General features: G+C 33.5%; 1 protein-coding gene across 11 annotated transcripts in view; it reads right to left on the reverse strand.

The window, feature by feature from the left end:
* Positions 1 to 22,483, reverse strand: part of MBD5 (methyl-CpG binding domain protein 5) — a 410,838-nt gene that overhangs the window by 265,179 nt on the left and 123,176 nt on the right. For 10 of the 11 annotated variants that reach the window (XM_068545149.1, XM_068545154.1, XM_068545152.1 and 7 more), the window contains one exon: positions 9,655 to 9,748. The gene's annotated coding sequence lies outside the window, so the exon portion shown is untranslated. Of the gene's footprint in view, positions 1 to 1,919; positions 2,005 to 9,654; positions 9,749 to 22,483 lie in introns of all 11 variants that reach the window. The other variant, XM_068545151.1, reaches the window with a different exon arrangement.

A 22,483-nucleotide genomic window follows, 5' to 3' on the forward strand; every position in this document is an offset into this window, starting at 1 on the left:
ACATTTCTCCAAAGAAGACATACAGATGGCTAACAGGTACATGAGACAATGCTCAAAATCACTAATTATTAGAGTAATGCAAATCAAAACTACAATGAGGTATCACGTCACACTGTTCAGAATGGCCATTATCAAAAAGCCTGCAAATGATAAATGTGCGAGAGGGTATGGAGAAAAAGGAAACTTCCTACACTGTTGGTGGGAATATAAATTGGTGCAGCCACTATGGAGAACAGTATGTAGGTTCCTTAAGAAACTAAAAATAGAGTTACCATATGATCCAGCAATCCCACTCCTGGGCATATATCTAGAAAAGACGAAAACTCTAATTCAAAAAGACACATGCAACTCAATGTTCACAGCAGCACTATTTACAATAGCCAAGATATGGAAACAACCCAAGTGTCAATCAGCACAGGATGGATAAAGAAGATGTGGTACATATATACAATGGAATATTACTCAGCCATAAAAAAGAACAAAATAATGCCATTTGCAGTGACATGGATGGACCTAGAGATTATCAAATTAAGTGAAGTCAGATAGAGAAAGACAAATATCATAAGATATCACTTATTTGTGGAATCAAAAAAAATGATACAAATGAACTTATTTACAGAACAGAAACAGACTCACAGACACAGAAAACAACCTAATGGTTACCAAAGGTGAAATGAGGGAGAAGGATAAGTTAGGCATTTGGGATTAACAGATACACATCTACTATACATAAAATAGGTAAATGACAAGGACCTAATGTATAGCACCGGGAGCTATATTCAGTATCTTGTAATCACCTATAAGGGAAAAGAATCTGAAAAAGAATATATATATAACTGAATCACTTTGCTATATACCTGAAACACAATATTGTAAATCAAATATATTACAATAAAAAAATTTTTTTTTAAATTTAGTCATTTCTGGGGCCTCCCTGGTGGCGCAGTGGTTGAGGGTCTGCCTGCCAATGCAGGGGAAACAGGTTTGAGCCCTGGTCTGGGAGGATCCTGCATGCCGCAGAGCAGCTGGGCCCGTGAGCCACAATTACTGAGCCTGCGCGTCTGGAGCCTGTGCTCCGCAACAAGAGAGGCCGCGATAGTGAGAGGCCCGTGCACCGCGATGAAGAGTGGCCCCCGCTTGCCGCAACTAGAGAAAGCCCTCACACAGAAACGAAGACCCAACACAGCCATAAATAAATAAATAAATACATAAAAAATTTAAAAAAAAATTTAGTCACTTCAGTAAGAATTGCAAACTTTTTTTTTCAATGTTCAAGTTTGTCTTTTGAGTTTTGCTTCTGTGTGTGTTTGTGTGTGTGTGTGTGTGTGTGTGTGTGTTGAAAAATGAGGTCAGATTTATTAGTCATGTCATTCTGTAGCTTATAGATCTTGTTTTGAAGACGTTTTTCTACTCTAAAGTCAAAATAAGAAAAAAAGAAAAAAACCACTCCCATGTTTACTGAGAACCTCTGTAGCTTCATATTTTACATTTAAATATTTGGTACATTTATAATATATCTTGGTGTATGGTGTGAGGTATGGATTCAACTTTTCTTTCCAGATGGCCAACCAGTTGTCCCAACATGTATTAAACAATTTCCCACTGATATGAGATGCCATCTTTATTATTTTCAATATTCCTGCATTTATTAAGTCTATTGCTGAAGTTTATAATCCTGTTCATTCTGTCATTTCATACACCAATATAGCCGTTTCCAACTAGGTTTCTGTGAGAGAATTAAATTCTACAAAAATATGTGAATAAAATTTTCTTAACTATCCCAAGGGTAGTACTTTCCTGATTCTCCCAAGAGTGGTATATAGTACCATTCTAGATGCATAGGATTCACTACATACATTGGCTAAATAATGCCCACCCAAAGATATCACGTCCTAATCCCTGTAAACTGTAAATGTTACCTTATAAGGAAGAAGGGTCTTTCCAGATGTGATTACATCAAGGATTCTGAAATGAGGACACTGTCCTGGATTATTCAGGTGAGCCCTAAATGCAATCACAAGGGTCCTTATAAGAGAAAAGCAGACACACACAGAAATGGAGGAGGCAATGTGGCCATGGAACCCAAGACTGAAGTGGGGATGTGGCCATAAGCCAAGGAATGCTGGCAGCCACCACAAGCTCGAAGAGGTGAGGAAACAATTCTCCCTGGAGCCTTAGAGGGAGAATAGCCCTTGATATTGATTTTGGCCCAGTGACACTACTTTCAGACTTCTGGCATCTGGAACTGTGAGAGAATAAAAAATCTGTTGTATTAAACCACCAAGTTTGTGGTAATTGTTATAGAAGCCATAGGAAACTAATAATATTCTTAGGCTTATGGCACATACCCAAACAATATACGTAAGCACAATGTGGCACTAGGGCTTAATTTAAAATTATTTTGTTATACATGAAAATTACCCATACGGATACATTAATCTTGTGTTACAATAGCTTAGTAAATTCTATTATTTGTAGTAGTCTCTCAGTTGATTAAGTAAAATCCACTGGATGGCAGTTTCAAGTATATAATATGATCTGCACATGGAGCTTTTAACTTCATCTTTCTAAATTTCTTTTATAGTTCTAGTATTTTTTTCTTGGCTTTTTCCCCTCATCACAATGTCAGATGATAGTCATGACACTGGGCATCTTTGCAATGTTCCTGACTTGTGCAAATGCTTTCAATGTTTCCTCATTCTTCCCTCACCCCCACGCCTGGTTGATCTGTTTTGGACTGACAGAGTTAATAAACTTTCCAAATCTGGTGTGTTTTTGACTATTTTCCCTTGTACCTACATTGTTTTTGCTTTATAAGTGTTGGCACCATGTTATTTGGTTTGCAGATATTCATAACTGCTACATCTTCATTGTGTATTGCACTTTTTGCATTAAAAAATGACTTTGTTCATCTCATTTGATGTTTATGTGGAATGATTCGTCTGGTCTGACATTAAGTATTTGCTTGCCTTTATCTGTCTTAATTTTAATTTTTATCCTTCTTTAGATTTCAATATTTTGAAAGCAATTTCTTGTATTTCTTGCATATAACAGAAAATAGCATTTTGCTCTGTGATTTAGTTGGAAATCCACTTTCTAAAAAACCAACACAAGCTAAAAGCCCATTTACATTAATTTTTCTCTCGGCTGATTCCCTTCAGTACAATCTTAAATGATAATTGTGATAGTGGGCATCTGATAAAAAGAATTGCTTTTCATTCTTTTTATTTTAACTTACTTTAGGGATTTTTTTAAAAAAGAAATATTTTATCATTAGTTATCTTGTTTCTCTCCATGTGTAGCTTCTCTGTACATATCTTTGTTCCAGTAGTTATGTTTTTATAACTTTATGCAACTTTGTATTTATAAATTAACTTAGGTAATTTATACAACTTTGTCTTTTATTTCTCTATTCAAAATCTATTAGTTTACTTCTATAAGCAGTTAAGATATTAGCATATTTCCTGTTACTCTGTCCTGCTCTTTCTTTCCTTCATATTTCAGTTAATACTTTTTAGTATTTTTCTCTGTACCGTTAAACTCTGCTAATACTTTTATTATTTGCAGATTTAATGGACATTCTTTGAGTTTCAAGTATTAAAGAAGTCGAAATCAACAAACTTACAACTACAAAACCCAGGAGGAAAAGGGGAGAAAATAGGTCAAGGTAGTGCGTAATTTCTATTTTTAGAGAATAGAATATAGTGTTTACATTTTGCTCTCATCTTTATTTTACAGTTAAATGCTTTCAATGCTCACTGCTCATCCTTCTGTGGTAATTTAAGGTATTTCCAACTGAATGGCAGTAGTTCATCTTTTAGGAATTTTTTTCAAAACAATATTCTTTGAGTTCAAAACTGTCTGTAGTCTTTATACCTGAAGACACTTTGAATTTAAAATACAAAATACTTTGTTTTTTATACGGTCATGTAGATGTTACTCCACTGTCAACTGGCCCTAAATGTTATTGTGGATAAATCAGAGACAAGGGCAAATATTTTTCCCCATTTCCCTCTAATCAGTGACTTAATCATTCTTTCTTCATGTTTAAAGTCTGGAAGTTCATGAAGCTGTGTCTCAGTATTGACAGTTCTAGGTTAATTTTCCCTGGCCCATGGTGTGCCTTTTCCATATGTGCCTTTCATTTTATAAAAGATATTAAATTTTATCCTTAAGTATTTGTTCTTTTTTTTCTTGAGTGTCTATCTCAATTTATCTATCAATACTTAAAGACATAACACACAAAATTTTTTCTATAATTATTCTATTCTTTCTTTGGCTTCTTTTGTTCATTCTTCTCATTTTAACCTTTTATATTCCTTAAAAGTACTTTCCATAATGTCTAGTCTCCTCTCTGTTCTTTCCAACTTCATCTTTGAAGTAAGTATTTCTTAAGTTTGTTTTGGCCAGCTCATAATTCACCTTCTGTCATTTTATAACATGTTTCCTAGAGTTCTTGCTTCCTGGATCAGTTCTGCTCCTAGAGTTGATTGCTTTATTCATTTTCTCTCTCCTCTCTCTGTCTCTGTGTCTTTCTATCCATCACTCCCTGTCTCTCTCTTTCCTTTTCTTTCTTTATGGAGAAACACATTTAAATATATTTTCAGTAATATTAGGATTCAGTTGTAATCCCCAAACTCTGAAATAGGCAAAAGCAGCTGAGACCTGATAGTAGCCACATGAGCGTAAGTGAAGAGAAGCAGTTTTGGAGAAATGTAGTGGTAAAGGACACCGCAGTGTGGATCGCAGAAAATGATGGCAAAAAATATGCCCTGAAGGTACATAACACACCCTAAGTTGTTACAGGCCTTGTTTATAATCACAGGTATGGGAACAGAGGTGAGTTGTGTTATCAGCAGAATCCAGTAGACTCCATTAGGTTTAGAGAAGTAAAGAAGGTAGGGGTTACACAAAGAATACATAAACAAGCCATTTTTACGGGAAATATTTTGTGTCTGTGGCAGCAGAGAAGACTGCTCCTTGGAAAGCAAATTGGGAACAATGCTCTGGACCCTCTCCACCAACACACACACACACACACACAAGCATACAAGCCAGGTAAAACCATTACATTCGGTCATGAGTAATACAAAAAAGGACTAGCACGGCACTGATAACGTGTTCAAGACTTTTATAAAAATGGGTTGTCTTTTCCATATTGAATTGTTGACACTCTGTATATTAAGAAAATCAGCATCTTCCTTGTTGTAGCTACTATTAATTCTTAGGTTTTCAATTGCTTTTTTAAGTTAATTTATAGATCTTTCTAATTGTTTAAAATTTTTACAGTAAAAATTACACATCTATTATTTTATGGCTTTTAAAGAGTTGCTTTTAAAACAAAATACTAAAGTCACAGTTATCATCCAATGTTTTCCAAAGATGTTTTAAATTTCAGAAATCACATCAATCCTATGTTCAAAACCCACCAATGGCTTCTTATACAGTTAAAATAAAACCTAAACTTTAAATTCCTTAATAAGATTTCTAAGTCCCATACATAATTTGCCCCTGCAAGAATCCTTTTAGAGGAGATATATATATATATCTTTATATATATATATATATATATATATATAAAACATATATATTCATAAAGTTTTTTTTAAGTAACAAAGAATTAAAAAGAAAGATATAGTATGAAAGTGTGTAAGAAAAACTGAAATAAGATGGTAGAAACACATTCAAATGCATCAAAAATTACAATAACTATTATATGTTTATTGATCATTTCTTTTTGTTAGTGGGTCTATGAACTTCCTGCTTGGGCTCTCTACTCTTTTTTCTTTTTGTACATGGAAATACCTTTAATTATTCTTCTGATAATAAATGGTTACAATAAAGTGTCAAACTCTGGAGATAAAGTAAAAATCTTCCAAAGTTAACTACAATTTGGTATATACTATACAGGACATTAGACCAGATGGTTGCCTATTTTTTTCTGAACACTTAACCTTCTCTGAACATAATAACCTTACTTGTTCTTTTGTCAAAACATTTACCTTTTACATAACCTTGACACACGTAACCAGCAGTATGGCAAAGGTTTTAAGAGATGTAAAGAAGTCAATTCAGAGCATTGTTAACCAAAGTTTCTGGTTATAGAATAGTAGAAAACTACTGGAGTTCAGGATTAATTTAGGTATGTGTCAGTGGCAGTTTAAGTCAAGCAAGATTGGGCAGATCAGAGCCCACTGGTCAGGGTTAGGACATTAGCTCAAAACAGAGTGACTATTACATGGCTCAGATGTGGACACTGAGATTGTCTAGGTATTTCCTGACTGAAAGGAAAGTGGGTCTGGGCTGTTACACCTGCAGGTGGGAGGACAATCAGGTGTTAGCAGTACCCATGGGAGGGGGACTGGAAGAAGCTGAGGGGAAAACTTGAATAGATCAAAAGGGATTAAAGACATAAATAGCATTCAAAGAAATCTCACAACCAGATACTGTTACATATGAGTTGTAACATACATTAAAGAAACAGTAAATTTGTATTATATAAAGTAATTCTAGAAAATAGAAAAAGAGTAAAAGCTGCTCATCTCATTTTATAAGGCCAGTGTAATCTTAATTGCAAAACCAGACAAGGAAAATGAAGAAAAAAGTACAGCACATTTCACTTAAGAATGTAGATTCTAAAGTCCTAAATAAAATATTTGTTAACCAAATACAGTAATGTATTAAATAAAATAATGCACCATGGTCAAGTAGGGTGTAAACTAGTAATGCAGGCATGGTTTAACATTAGAAATTCTATTCATATAATTCACAACATTAATATACCAGGATAAATATCACATGATTATTTTAACAGATACATTAAAAAAACATTTTATGGGTTTGAAATTTATTTATGGTAAGAATACATAACAAGCTAGAAATAAGAACCTTTCTTAATTTGGTAAAGGTTTTATATTAAAAACCTTCAGCAAGCATTATGCTTAAGTGAGAAATTAGATATATTCTCTTTAAGATTGGGCATAAGATGAGAATGCCTACTGTCAGTACTACCATTTAACATAGTTCCAGAGGAACTGACCAAAGGTATTGGAAAGAAGAAAGAAGTAAAAGTATGTAAGGATGAGGAAATTAGAAATAAAACCATCATTATGTATAGTTGATAATACGATCATCTCTCTATAAAAATGAATGAGAGTACAGCAATGTTATTAAGAATGAGAATTCAGTAATGTTAGAACCAAGGTCAAGTTTCAAAAAATCAGTAGCATTTCTGTACACCAGCAGTAGACTTCAAGAAAATATCTTTAACTGAATATTTAAAACATGAATATCTACTTAAAGGACATCATGCATAAAATTAGAAAGTTGAAAAAATGGAAGATTGTTTTTAATATCTAAAACTGATAGGAAATGAAGATCTAAAATATGTAATAAACTCTTAAAGAACATTAACCAACAGATAGGAACCCAAATGAAAAATAAAGAATATGAACAAGGAATTTCAGAAGAGGGAAGCCAAAAGGCCAACAAGAATATGAAAGAGATACTCAAACTCATTAGTGATAAGAATTCAAATTAAAACAGTGAGCTACAGAATTACACACATTAGATTGAGAGTATTAGAAAGCTAGATAATGTCAAGGGTTGGCAGGAAGGAGGGGGTTACTGCTGGTGAGAGCGTGGTCCAAGTATTTATTTGGCAGAGCATCTGGCATGACTCAGACAAATTAAGTATAAACCCAGCAATTCTGCTCCTGGGTATATATCCCAAAGGAATCCTTGCAAAGTTCTACGCTAGGAGAAATATGAGGATGTTCACCATGGCATTGTTTGTTGCAACAGAAAATTGGAAGCAATCTGGGTGGAAATCACTGGAAATGTGGATAGTTAAAACATGATAGCTACAAACCTCGGAATACTATGCAGCAGTTAGAAGCAATGTAAACACAACAACATAAATAAATGATAAAAATGTAAGGATAAGTAAAATGAAACAGTAATAAAGAGAATGAGATACACAGCACAATACCATTTATGCATATTAAAATTTAATGTGCATAAGTGGGGGAGAAGGCGTAAGATATAGTTAAGACAAGCTCAACCATGAGATAACTGTTGAAGCTGAGAAGCGGGCACATGAAAATTCATGATATTATACTCCCTTTTCTTTTTTATGTATTTAAAATTTTCCACTTAAAATATTTTAAAAATACATATATATAAACCAATACTCATGTTCTGAAAATACATATAAACAAAAGAGAACAGTGCAACAGATATTAGACTATCACATTAGAATAATTTCCTATGAGTCCAGGTCAGCAGCATGAGAGTGGAAATGAGAATAAAAGAAAATATATAAATAAATAAAGTAAGTGCTTTTCATGGACCAGTGATGACAGTGTGTCATGTGAACTAAGGAATGTGATTAACTCTATTTTCTATGCAAAAGGTACAGTAAAAAGGAAACCTTTTTTTTTTTTTTTTTTTAAATCAGAAGGATCTATGTTAGACTGTGGAGATAAAGGAACTATAAAAATAATTGTCTATTATAATTCAGAAAACAATTTAATAGCTCTTCTAAGCAACCAACTCACCATATAAAACTATAGAAACAAATTAAAAATAAGTAATATTTATATTTTCAAGAGAAGTCATTTCTGACAATAATATTCATCACAGAAAACTAGCAAAAATCACTAAGCTGCTAACCAGAAATTAAGGGGAAAAAATAGACTCTAAGTACCTACACTCAAAAAGAAAAATAGAGCAAAGGAAAAAAAAAATCCCGCACCAGAGGCTGTATACTGTTTTATTTGATTCACACAGTAGCAGAAGTGGAGTTTGTCACAGGAAAAATTTTATGCTGATATTGAAAAATTAGTACTTTTCAAAGTATTTCTGGTTTCTTCTGAAAAAAAATAATAAAATTTGATTTTACTGGTCTAATAGTCCCACTTAGAAAGGATTCTAGAGCTAAACAGAAGTGCCCCATTAACAGGTCACATATTCTCCAAGGTTCCAGGGTACCTAACTGACACACAAAATTATTTAAAGTACCTTTTTTGCATTTTGTATTCTTTGTATCTCACTCAAAATTTTACCAAATGTATTCAGAAATTTACTTAGTAACAAGCATGTAAACAGTCATGGGAGACATGAACAGAATATAAGTGAAAGGATATGGTAAGTCAAAACAAATCTTTGGGGGCTCAAGAAATAGTGAAAAAGAGGTTTGGTATTCAGAGGTAATACTATGAGTATCTGAAACTATGACAGTGTTTTTTGGAGTGGTTAAAAAACAAGTTTTTAACATGGTTAAGGACATAAATACATCTAAAAAATAAAGTGGATACTAGTTTCTGTAAAATTATTCCTTCAAGTTAAACTCTACTGAGTTATGCACACAGTTTTGATGGAAGCTTACTTAATCTCTTCTCCAGTCTTAATTGGTTTGCACTCTTCCATAATACATCAATTTTATGAACTTCCCATTATAAATGAAATCTGATACTTCCTGTCAAGATGGTATTAGGGCATAAAAATTTGTTTCCAAATATGAATGAATGTGGTTGTGAGGTTGCTTAGACAGGGCCAGTGACAAAAAGTAAGCAAGTTTAGCAAATTAAATTATAATTTGGCAGCCCTAACCATTTAAATTAGCTTATTTATGAGGCTATATTTATTACTTACCTTGAGTGTCTATTTTTTAAAGATCTTGTCTGTAAACCATATACCCTTCAATATCTACTTCCCATACGCGGAAACTGATATCTTCAATAAGCATCTAAAAGAGAAACATAAGAAAATATCATGACTTAGAGGTTATAAATATTTTTTCACTTATTTTAAATATTAAAGGAGATCTTGAAATTATTCTCTATGATTTCTTTAATAACTATGGGCAAAGGGAGGTATGTATCATAGGACATATTTTATGTAATTAAACAGTAATAATAATTCTTCCCTTTAGAAGATCAGAAAGTTTTGTGAAACATACATTTTGATCCCTGGCATAGAGTATAGTACTTTCTGTAAGTACTAATTTTATCTCGCTAACCTAGTTTCTATCAACATTTTTAAGAAATATAATTTTGAACACATTGATTCTGATGTCCTACATGAATGTAGCCCTACCCTAGAAAATACTTTTCTTGTTCAGAATGAATAATTACCAAAAATATATTCTCAATTACATTTGAGTTGCCTATAAAAGTCAAAATCATAGAAATCAATTAGTTAAATATTCTGTCCTAATGAAAAGGTATTATTTACCCCTTATCACTTCAACTGCCCAATCAGTGCTTTACATCAACCTAGTAAAGCTTAGCAGGGGTCTTTTAAAAGAAATTGCCTCTAACAGAGAATTGGGATTATTCAGAGAAAATGCTCTTTGTTGAAATAATTTGATTCTGATTTCCTTTGATTTTTTAAATAAGCCTGAGACAAGCAGTTAGGGAAACAGGATTTGGATGCTACAGTGCCATACCTTTAGCATGTGGTTTTCAGTACTATGGATTCCAAAGCCAATCAATAATTTTTTGATTAGGAACATCATTGTTCCTTTTGGTCATTAGTGTAGATCCCTGTTTCAGTTGCAGCTACACATTAAAAACACCTGGGGCACTTCTAAATGTATGGAGACTCAGTCTCTTCCCTAAATATTCTGAGTTAATTGGTATCACATGGGGGCCAGAACCTAGCTATTTTTCAAAAGCATTAAGGAAGGATATCTGTTCTGCAGGTTAAGAAACAATCTCACTGCAACTATTTGACTTAGTTTCTACAGATAACTAATAAGACATTAACTTAAAAAAATACTTACTACAGATGTCTATGAACTAGTAAGATACTTACTAATCTCACTACTCAATATTTAAAATGACTTCAAAGCTTCCATGACACACATAAACCTACCTCAACAATCTATATGTTAGATTACATGGATCCAAGCATGGCATAAATGGTGGTTGTAGTGAATCCCAAACTATAATGCACTTAAGGACCAAAGGTACTACTTTAAAATAAAATGTAGATTCCCAGGTGCCATGCCCAGAGATTCTGATTCAGAAGAACTAGGCTAATAGGAGTCTCTATTTTTAGAGATATCTCCGGTGATCATAATACAAAAGGTCTACAGTCCCTATAAAACAGTGCTCTAAGGGAGTTCCCTGACAGTCCAGTGGTTAGGACTCTGTGCTCTCACTGCCGAGGGCACAGGTTTGATCCCTGGTTGGGGAACTAAGATCCCGCAAGTTGTGTAGCGCGGCCAAAAACAAAACAAAAAAAACAGTGCTCCAAGTATTTATAAATAGTGACTATTACTAGAACTTCATTATAAGCATTTTTAAAAAAACTTCTTGAGTTTATTCTGAGGTTACATTTCTAATCTTTAAAGATAATCCTAAAACCCACTGGTAAAAAGTAACTTTAAACAAGAGTAAATAGGACTTCAGCAATAAATCAATGTAGTTAAGCTAAAATAATGTTTATGGATCATATATTTTGTAAGCTTTGCTATCCTCCTAAATAAACTGTGTAGGTAATTGATAAAATACTTGTGGCCCAAAAAAGAGAAAATCAGGTTATATTCTATAATGAAAATTTAATCTAAAGCCTCATATATAACTAGAAACATGCCCTCAATGTCTCAAAATTAAAATTTTTTGTCCTTAACTTAGTGGGGGGAAAAAGCTACTCTAATATCATTTGCTCTGTTTAAATACAAAGCCAAGAAAACATCTTGATTCATTTTCCTCAAGAACATACACACACACACACACACAAACATAACTTACTAAAAATAACATGAAATAGGCTGTTAACATTTTAGTTTTGAAAATTCTTATAAACAGGTCCAGAAGTACTTCACAATAAAAATAATATATTCAACATCATTTACTCTTTAGATTCTTTCTGAAAAAGAAAATTCTAATAAACAGAGGTAAATATCAGAGTATCTGTTATACACAATAAAGATGGTAATCAACAAGTACTAAACCTTGAAAGAAAACTATACATATTTTCTCTTATCTGCCTAAGATGGAAGAGCTCCTAATAAAGTATTCTTCCTATATACATGTGCCGCTAAAGACTAGGTTTTTCTAAGTTAACATCAATCTTAAGTTCGTGACCAAAGTCGATATTTTCTCCCAGGCTTAGTGCTGCTTAACAGCTGGGCAACAGTCATGGACTTCCCAAATGTCTTCACAAAAAGGGAGCTATTCCACCTCTCAAGCCATTAGCAGAGGCTGTACGTCTGCCTCCGTGATTCACAGCTATGAAATGAAGTCCCAGTGTCTTTTAATAGAAGACTCTTGGCCTTCTATTATCTGACCTCAGCTGCCTTTTGCTGTTTATCTCTCATCTCTTGGTCAACCAAAAATTAGCTCAGATACTGCTTGCTCCTTAATGGAAATTTCCATCAACCTGACACTAAAGCTATCTTTCTCTTCTGACTTCCTTCACTCATTATTGCAAATTACTTAGCTAATTAATCAGGTACTCACTTGTGGTCCCTTATTTCTACCTTTTGTTATTATTTAAGATTTGGCATGTTTTTCTAGTAATTAAGTACAGTGTTTTACAGTGATTAAGTGAGGCACCTAGCTTTTCTCTTTAGTATACTTTATGACTATGAATGCTTTAAAAATTGTAATCTCCCTATGCTGCATGAACTTTCCCATCTGTTCTGAAGACTATGGCACCTAACTCTCTTAACGTCTAATAAGCCAGGTAATTTTGGCTGAGAGTAATAGCATAATAATTACTGGTATTAATAGCAACTAAATTAACAAGAATGAACAATTTTCAGTAAATTAGAATCTATTTAAATATACTTAACACAGAAGTCATAGGGAACATGGTTCAGTGTTTCCTTAGGAAAACCACCTGTTTTAAGAAGAACCAATAACTCTGTAAATCACACAATACTCTACATCACCAAAGAATTCACAACCTATATATATTACTCTTCAATGATTAAAAATACAGACTTCTAGATACTGGACATTAGGTATCTCCAACATTTGTCATATAAGTTGCTAAAACTTCCTCCTTGCTTTTAAATACAGTAGTAAGAACTAACATTTATTGATTTCTAAATTCTAAGTAGCATTAATTAAGTTAATCCTCACAACAATCCTAAGAAATGCTTTTATCATCTACATTTTACAGATAAGTAAGTTGAGGAAGAGAGAGAGTAACTTGCCCAATGTTTCACAGATAATAACTGGCAGAGCTGGGTTTTCAACTCATGCAGTCTACAATTAACTATAGCATTTCATGAAGCCCTCATCCATTAGCTCTGGTAGCCTTATCTAATACATCCTCATATCATTTCTGCCTTACGCCTTCCACCCTTTTGCAGTTTATCAGGTTTCCCACAGAAAGGAAAATGCCATGGTGGTCTACTTCCAACACTTCTTCCTCACAATAAGATGCTTTCTAAGTTCTCATTTAGCTCTACATGCTTCCTATTATTTCTGTACCATTTACATAATAAAGCCTCTGTGATATAAAGGGTGTATCCTAAAAACCTCAGTCTTGCTTCTGAATGTAATGTACTATAAGCCTAATCACATTAAAATCCATGAAGTACGGTTCAATACTGGGATATAAAACTTACGGTTTTAACTCAATTTTTTCTACAAAAAAATTTGCCTTCTTAAAATATCACTGCACTCCCAAGTTTAAAACATGGCAGTTTTTATAGGAAGAAAACATGCTTTCTACTTCCCTGAGCTATGGAATTATATTTAACTAAACTTTTACAGGTTATTGCTTTCATACCATTAGCAGTATGCAATTTCATAGCCCTCAAGATCCCATTTATTCTGATCTGACAGTGATGTAAAAAAATTTTTTAATTCACAAGTTTCATATATGTCTGAATAGAAACAGATTATAGAAAGAAATTATAGAATAAAAAAAACCTCACAAAGTCTTAACAGAAAACAAACATTCAAAGAATTAAAAATATTTTTAGCCTATGTTTGCTTTCTTAAAGTTTCCAAATTTCTTCAGTACAAGAGCTCTAATCATGCAATCCATGTAAGATTTGTTTTCTCAACAGTTTTTATCATAATCTTAGCCTGAGCATATTCAAGCCATTCTTAGTGCCAGTTAGGACCATTATTAGATTTATTCCAGATCATTCTTTTAGTGGATCTGGAATAAGTTTTATATATTTTTTTTGTAGCTATTCTATTTTTTTGTGGTAAACAGCCTAAGAGGCCCTTATTGAGTATGCCCAAGTCACTTTCGAAAACAACCATAGGTTATTCTAAATCCTGTCCACCAAATTAAGCCTTGTCTTTAGCCCTCTTGCAACTTGTCCATATGATCTGGCTTCAGTAGGAAACTATAAAGTCCAAAGCAACTGAAGTTCTCTCTATGAAAGTTCTCTCTATGAATAACCAGGGTATTCAAGGTATTCACAGTAAATGATACATTTTCATTAAATAAAGAAAAAATAGCCATCCCTCTTTTTTTTCCGTACTAGCATTCTCTAAAAACATCCACCTGGTCTAGGAAGGGTATCTCTTCAGCTAAAATAAATAATCAATTTGGTTGTGATAGACCTCCTTAATTACATCTGTTATTTGGAGAATACTAGTGAGTGATTTTTTGGCTACACTAATATGCAAACACCTTGAGAACTGACCTTTCTGGAGAGAAAGAACTAAGTACAACATTTTGCCAAATACAGTACGAAGAACATACATATTAATATTCTGGCAATAATAAATTCAACTTTAATCTTATTATCCTATTGGGCTTTCTGATAGACAATTAATGAGCTAATAGAGTTGGACCCAGTAAATGGGTTGGCAGCTCATTTATTACTATAATTCTATATAGTCTCTCTCAACCTCAAAAATAAGGTTCTCATTCCTCAACTACTATGGAATGAGAACTCAAGGTTGACAAAAATGAGTATGTTGTAGAGAAAAAAAATGGATTGGGAGAATGAAATCAAGTGAATATGAAGGTCTGTGTTAATAGGTTTACATTCAATAAAACAAAAATTTTTTAAAGGAATCATTTCATTTATCCTTCCATGTGTTAGAAATTTTCAAGGACTTCCTCAGAGGCAGTGCTATAGAAACACATTATAAAGCTATTTATAGGATAAATAGCTAGGATGATGTTGATGCTATCTTATCTTCTCAGGTTCTGCCTCTTGCCTCCTGAGTCCTGTCCCAGTAGTCTCTCAACACATTTCTAGCAGTTTATCCCCCCTTTATCTTTGTGTGTGTGTGTGTGTGTGTGTGTGTGGCTTCCTTAAAAAGTCACTACCACTGACATCACCTCAGTTTTCTTTTCTAAAACGTTATATTTCTCTTTCTCTGATTATCATCACCAACAGGAGTTGCCTACATTTCCAGAACCAGAAATGAAGTACTTTTCAATGCTGGAAAATTCTATACAGGAGGAAAAAGAAAGGAAGAAAAGTAAGAGTGACAACAACTACTGATTTCACTGTTGAGGATTATGCTAAAAGGGTAGGTTAAATTACTGGACAAGAGACAGGGATATCAAAGAAGGAATTTCAACATCAGAGGGTATGCTTAAATTCCTTCTGAAACATGGTAACCTTGAAGGCCCCTTCTAACTCCATGATCCTTTGAATTTATGATTAGGAATCACAACAAATTTTATGAGCAAACAAGAGAAGAATGTTTTGAAAAAAGCATTCACAAGTCAAACACCAAAGTTGTACTGCCTCCTTTTGGAGGAAGACAACAGAAATTCATGAACATTTAACAGAGTATCACTAATTTTTTAAATTCTAAAGCAATATGGCAAAATACAGGCATTAGTTGTACCAGCCAGCAATTTACTACCTAACATATTTAACTAACCCCAAGGTTAAAACAAACAAAATATTATAAATTGATCATGAGCCACCATGAAGAATAAAACAAAAACCTGGGGAATGATGCTGAACTTCATGCCACCAAAGGAAAGAACTGGAATTTCGCCTAACAAAAAAAGATGTTCTGCTGCTGCTGAAACAGACAATGGGTCCATGACCTTGTGTGTGCGTGTGCGCGTGCGAGAGAGAGACCATTGTTTTTGTGCACAAAAATTAGGAGGCCTTAAAGAAGTTTCACATATTTTCGAGTATATTAATGGTGCTACAACAACATTTTGGGGCATTTGACATAAAAGACACTGACATCTCAAAGAACACTATTATGAAGAAAGATTTCATGAAGCTATCATAAATCCAGTCCACTGCCTAAAAAGAAATCCAGATCCAGAATATGAACCATAATGTTTTATTTACATGGTGGTAACAAAGACAATAGGTCTAAAATAATAGGTCCACTGTATTTAACTGAACAAATTACTACAGTGTTATAGGAGCTTTAGCAGAAAATATTGAATCGAAACTCAGAAAAAGTCTTTTTGGAAGATGTTCTCTATATAAAAACAAAATCATGTAAGTTAAAAAATTAATAAGATATGCTAGACTCATTAATTAGTACTTGTTAGTTAAGACTAATTTGAGAGAAAACTAATTAGAGGGAAGATATATTTACATTAACTTATAGAAAAATTTTAAATAAATACAATTTAAAGTATGTGCATACAGACTAAAAATTGCTCTCTTGTAGATATTTTTTAAATAAGCAGCTTCACAATACAGCTATAGATTATTAAAACTGGCATAAAAAGTGCTCCTAGGCAAACACCAAATTTATGCCTTAAGACTTTTTAAATGTCCTTTAATATGTAAATACCCTCCTTCCAATATTTATAACATTGATAATGTAAAGAAAGCATAATCTTTTTATATAACATATACTTTATATATAACACAATAGTTTATATAACACATGTAAAGCCAAAGTGAATTTTCAAATTATAAACAAAACAGCCCTCCAAAATGATGAATCATCACTGCTCATTAATGGAAATAAATACTCAAGGTAATATCCTAATAAAAGAGACTTTAGCCAATATAACTGAAAAAAGCAACAAGTGGTTGTATCTTGGGAGAATATTAAAAAGTTATAAAAGAAAGAAATGGAGGGAAAAAAACCAAAACGAAAATTACCTACATAACCAAATCAAATTCTACCACAATTTCCAATAGAAACAAAAAGATAGCAGGGAGAGGTGACAGAGCTCTGTGCAAGGAGGTGAAGTCCCCATATGTCAACCCATTGAAACAATAAAATGACAAGCAGAGAAAATGCAAATAAATGCACAGAAGAATAGGAATATCGTTCTTAGTGATGTCTGAAAAACACATTAATGTGACTAAAGTATCAAAGCCACCAGTGCTTGGAGGAACCACTAGCCTCTGACCTTCTGCAGATTTTTGGTGCTGGCACTCATAACAGCAAAAGAAACCATATTATGTAAGAAATTCTGTGAGCTGCAGTAATGACTGATTTTATGACATCTGGAAACAGCTATCTTTTACCAAAAGAACAATATTTGAAAAACAATATTTCAAATCCTACCAAGAACAGCTCAATATTATGCCAACCTGTCAAATAATGAAGAGTTTTGTTAGAGAAAATAACACACTGCCAAAGGAATAAATTCCTTATAAACAGAAAAAGATGTCTGGATTACACAAATTACCTCTAGGATTAAACAAAGATGGGGTCATTATTGACTCGGTGACAGATAATTGAGAAATCAAAAAATGAAATCCAAATATGAGCACAAATGCAACCAAAAAGAGCTTCTGAGTCACTCTTGTTTATTAGAGATTTTTCAGGTTTAGAGGATTGTCCTGTCAAGATTTTGTGGGATGTACGAAAAATTAATGGAGTATCATTTTAGATCTTTCAAAGGTGACAAGTCAAATGCTATACATATAAAATGTGAAGTCTTTCCAGAAATTTGTTCCATCTTCTCTGTGTTTATAATGAGCTGAATGACTATGCAGAAAAATACCTGAATGTTTAAACTGCAACATTATAGGCCATTTTGCTCTGAGTGATTTAAGTCTTAATACCACCTCTCACATATAGCTTTAAATGCTACTTAAAATTGGTCGAATATTAAATGTTCCCAATATTGCCAGCATTTATAATGCTGTGATCTTTTGATGATTCCTTACCACTGAGAATAAAGCTGTAGGTACCATGGTAGATACAGAAATAATAAAATGCACCCTATATAAATATATAGTAAGTAGATCTTTAACTAGGTACAGTAAACTGCAAATTAATATGTGGAAGGAAAACTTAGTATGGTGGGTTCATGTTCGGTAAAAATTAAATATAAAACATTTAAAATATTTACTGATTGGCTGGTTGCAACAGAGAGCAAATGAAGCAAAAAATAAAATGAAATATTCAGTTCTCTCATATAAAAATAATAGAAACAAATGATCTCAAAGCAGTTAAAAAGATACGAAATATTGTGATACAAACCAAGAAACAATGTATTCATTCACTGAAATCTGCATTTCAAATAATTTTTCTATCACACAAAAAGGTGAAAGAATAAATACTCTCAGTCATTTTTTGTTGCTCCCAGATTATGAAATTAAGAGATTAGGTTTTTAGCAAATTTGAATATACACTATATAAATTATTAGGTAAAAATCATCATTGTTTTATTCTTCTTGGATATGGATAAAGAAGATGTAACAAGAAGAAGGTTATAAATGAGAGCAAATTCACATTTGGAAAAGCAAACCGACAAAGTCTTTACAATAACAATACAATTTTTGGTCAAAGAACCATAAATTGCAAGTTTCTTCCAAACTATTGCAAGTTCATAATTTTAAAAAAATTGTTGACTGTAAATAAAGGCAATGTATGTTAACTGGAGATCGATCAATCATCAATCAATATAACTGAAAAGGACCATACAATAAAAGTTTAGCAGAAATCTCAAGGAAGGAATTCTCAGTTATGCCTGATCCTATAAATGTGTCTTAAAAAACATTAAAAATTAATACAGTATTCAAATCTTTACATATCTATCCAAATATTAGATGTATCAAAATTATGTATTTTGATATATCTAATGTTTGGTCAGAATGAACAGTGTGGCTGTACCAGCTGTTAAATACTAAATAGTAAAAGACTTCCATACTTGTTGGAAAATAGCCACTGCTCCAACCTCTCCATATGTCCCCTTCTCTCTCTTGTTGGGGGAGGGACCTCTCTCCCCACCAAGAGTTCTCCATGTTCTAATCCCTAAGGAGCTAACACTTGGCAGAGCATAAGGCCTACAAGACCCTGGCATCCACTATGGTTGGTGCTTGGGCCGTACCAGCCCTTACATAATTCGAACCTCTCTGTTAATAAGACAGGGCACAAGCTTTAAGCTTGGAGTCAGAGAGACTATATTACAGCAGCTCTGCTATTTGAGTAAATCACTGGACCCTTCTGAAATTTCAACTTCTTTTGAAATAAAGTTATTACTCGCTACCTAGTAGGGCTGATTGTGGATTATGTGAAACCACATAAAGGGCTTATTATTAGCACACGGTAGGCATACTATTTACTTTCTCCTCACCTTACTAGGAACATAGTAAATACTACATGGAAAAATAAGCAAAAACTGCAGTCCTTTATCACAAATGGGTCATGTTTTAAATATTCATTTTTGAAATGAGTAGAATTAGAATGCATTTTCCCCATAGTAATCATTATATAAAAGTAATGTATCTCAACAATTTTATAAATTCCAATTTTATCCATAATGTACTGTTCTCATACATGAAAAATTTATTGGGCATTCATATATGATAAGCACTACTCTAAGAATTTCATATTTAAGTTATTTAATCCTCAAAAACTCTTACAGAGTAGTATGTTCTTATCATGCCCACTTAACAAACGAGGAAATCAAGGCAAGATTAAGTAACATGTGCTGGGTCACATTAGCCAGTTAAGTGGCAGAGCCAGGATTTGATCAAGGGCCTATGTTCCTCCTCATCACTATACTGTACTGTCTTTGGAGTTATATAAGTCATAAAACCTATAAATACTTATAAAAATCAAAACATTGAGAAGAAATACATAGTAGTTTCTCAATTTGTGATATAAACAAAGCAGGTCAAACTAAGCAAAAAAAGAAAAAATTGCTACACTGAATTTATCTTGCATGCTGGTGGCTGGAGGAAAAGCAAGCTAAGACAGATTTATGGAGATATAAAGTGGATTGTCTATTGTCAAAGGCTTTAAATGCTGCTATCATTGGTTCTTCATCACAGTTAAGCTTCCTGAGTTATCTTCCCTTTTCTTATTTACATATCTATCATAGGTTTTACAAAATGATACTTAAAGGGTGGAAAATCCAGCAGGAAATCTACAGTCCCTAAAATGGGCTTGATTTCTCCCTCCTCTTTCAGGGTAAGTGTCCTTTTAAAGACAGTCTGCAAACAGTTGGCAACTGGTTTTGGCCTGGGCTCTCAAAACTGGATTATCAACAGTGACCAGGCTCTTGCCTGGCACCTTTCCCACAGATCAAGAGAATGGGCATATTTGATCCAAGGGGGTTAAACTCAGCCACTGCCTGACTCCCATCTTCTTCAAACTAGACCTAGGCCTTCCTTTTACCCTTGAGACTCCTCTGAATGCTCTGTGACCATTTCTGGCTTTGAAAGGTTACTTTTTAAATTTACTTCTTGGTGTGCTAAATGATTTATCTCTAACACTCTTAGTATTTTTAGATTGCTCTTAATATTTTCCTCTGAGCAATTAATTACATTTTACTTCTAGTATCAAGGTGGCCGTTAAATATTTTATTCATTTATTTGGTATATTAAATGCTCTGAATGCTAGTTTCTAGTCTCTCAGGATCTTATTACTTTACTATTTTGTTTTCAATTCTTAGCATTTTTAGGTATCCCTAAACATTTATATTTGAGCATTTTAAGAGTATTAAGGTTTGTTTTAATTTAGACTGTAGGTTTCAATAAATTTTTTGTTAGAACTATATTCAATTTTTTGGTTAAAATGCATTTTTTCTTACTTCCAGTGTTGAGACTTTACTATTTATATTGATTCTAGTATTTTAAAGTTATGTTTAGAATTTTAATAAAAGGGTGACCATATAAGACTCTTTTACTTACAAAACTTTGCTAATTTTTACCAGTATTTGATAGCTAGTAATTGTAACAGTTTTGTATCACAATAAATGGAAAGGGACCTATCATACTAAATATTTCAGGTCCCAAACAATTAATAGATAACCTTTAGAACTGCCCATTTACTCTAAACAATTTATCGTAACAGTATAAAATAAATTATACCAGCAAAATGGGAAGGATTCTCATCTTTGGGTTTATTAGTTATCTTAGTGGGGTTTCCAAGGAAGCAGACCCTGAGACTAGGACTGAGTGGACATAATTTATTTGGGAGGTTCAGCGAAACTGGTAGGGGAGGGGGCAAGATGATAAGAGAAGGGCAGGCAGCTAATACAGGGTACGTTATTAAGCTAGCTATCACAGAAGCCAATGGAAACAATCTAATGGGGGAACCTGGCAAATGGTATAAGATACATGTCTCAGAACTGCCTAAGCCAAGGACAAGGAAGCTGAAACCTGTCAGTCATTGCTTAAAGTCTTCTCCCAGTAGCTTCCAGCAGCTCAAAGGCAATCCTACGGCTTAGATGCAGGTGCTGGCCTTTGGAAGGCTGATGTGTACAAAACAGTGAAGGGCTACAAGAGCATATGGACAGAGTACCACATTACCTATTAAAGCTGTTAGGTAGCCCCCAATCACCACAGTGATCATTCCAACAAAGTAAATTTAGCCCAAAATGTTGGTGAAATTTTGGCGAACCAGTTCTGACTGGAAGCTGAAATTAGATATTGGTGACAATATCTAAGTATTGGGTTGTCCAAAAAGTTTGTTCGGGTTTTTCAATAAGATGTTACAAAGACCCTAACAAACTTTTTGGCCAACCCAATATTACTACTAATAAGGTAGTTTGTAACTTCTCGATTCAAAATGCTAACCCAATGGGAGCCTGGTACAAAGACACTAGGAAACATATATAAGTTCAAGGAATAATACCAGCCTATGATTTAACTCTTTCAAGAAATAATCCTTACAGATTCCTATAATGTCTCAAACTATAGCAAGGACCAACACCCATCAGAACAAAGAATGTGAAGCATCAAACCAAATAATCAGTCTGGCTGGTCCCTAATAAATGGCTACATTCCTACTGCAACTTGAAGGCCCATACTATTAAAAAAAAAAATCAAAGTATGGATAAAGTCATTTGGAGGATCCACAAATACTTTCCCCGAGAAGACAATACTGCCCTGACCTAAGTAAAATTTCTCTTACTCAGATTTGAATTCTTCCTCAGCTTTAAAGTCTTTCTTTGCTCCTCTTAGTATTCATCCGAGTTGCATCTTAGAGCCTCCTCCTTTTGGGGTATTCGATAGCATTTATGTTTCTTGGGGTCAGTTGATAGTTTCTGACCTGGAGAGCTCAGGTCCAGGTCCTGGTGTTACCATAATGCCAGAGTTCCTGTGGTCAATGTGATGCCAAATCTGACGGATTACTATTTCTGGATCTTC

This window comes from Eschrichtius robustus, chromosome 5, assembly GCF_028021215.1.
Source record: "Eschrichtius robustus isolate mEscRob2 chromosome 5, mEscRob2.pri, whole genome shotgun sequence".
In the NCBI taxonomy this organism is placed as follows: Eukaryota; Metazoa; Chordata; class Mammalia; order Artiodactyla; family Eschrichtiidae; genus Eschrichtius; species Eschrichtius robustus.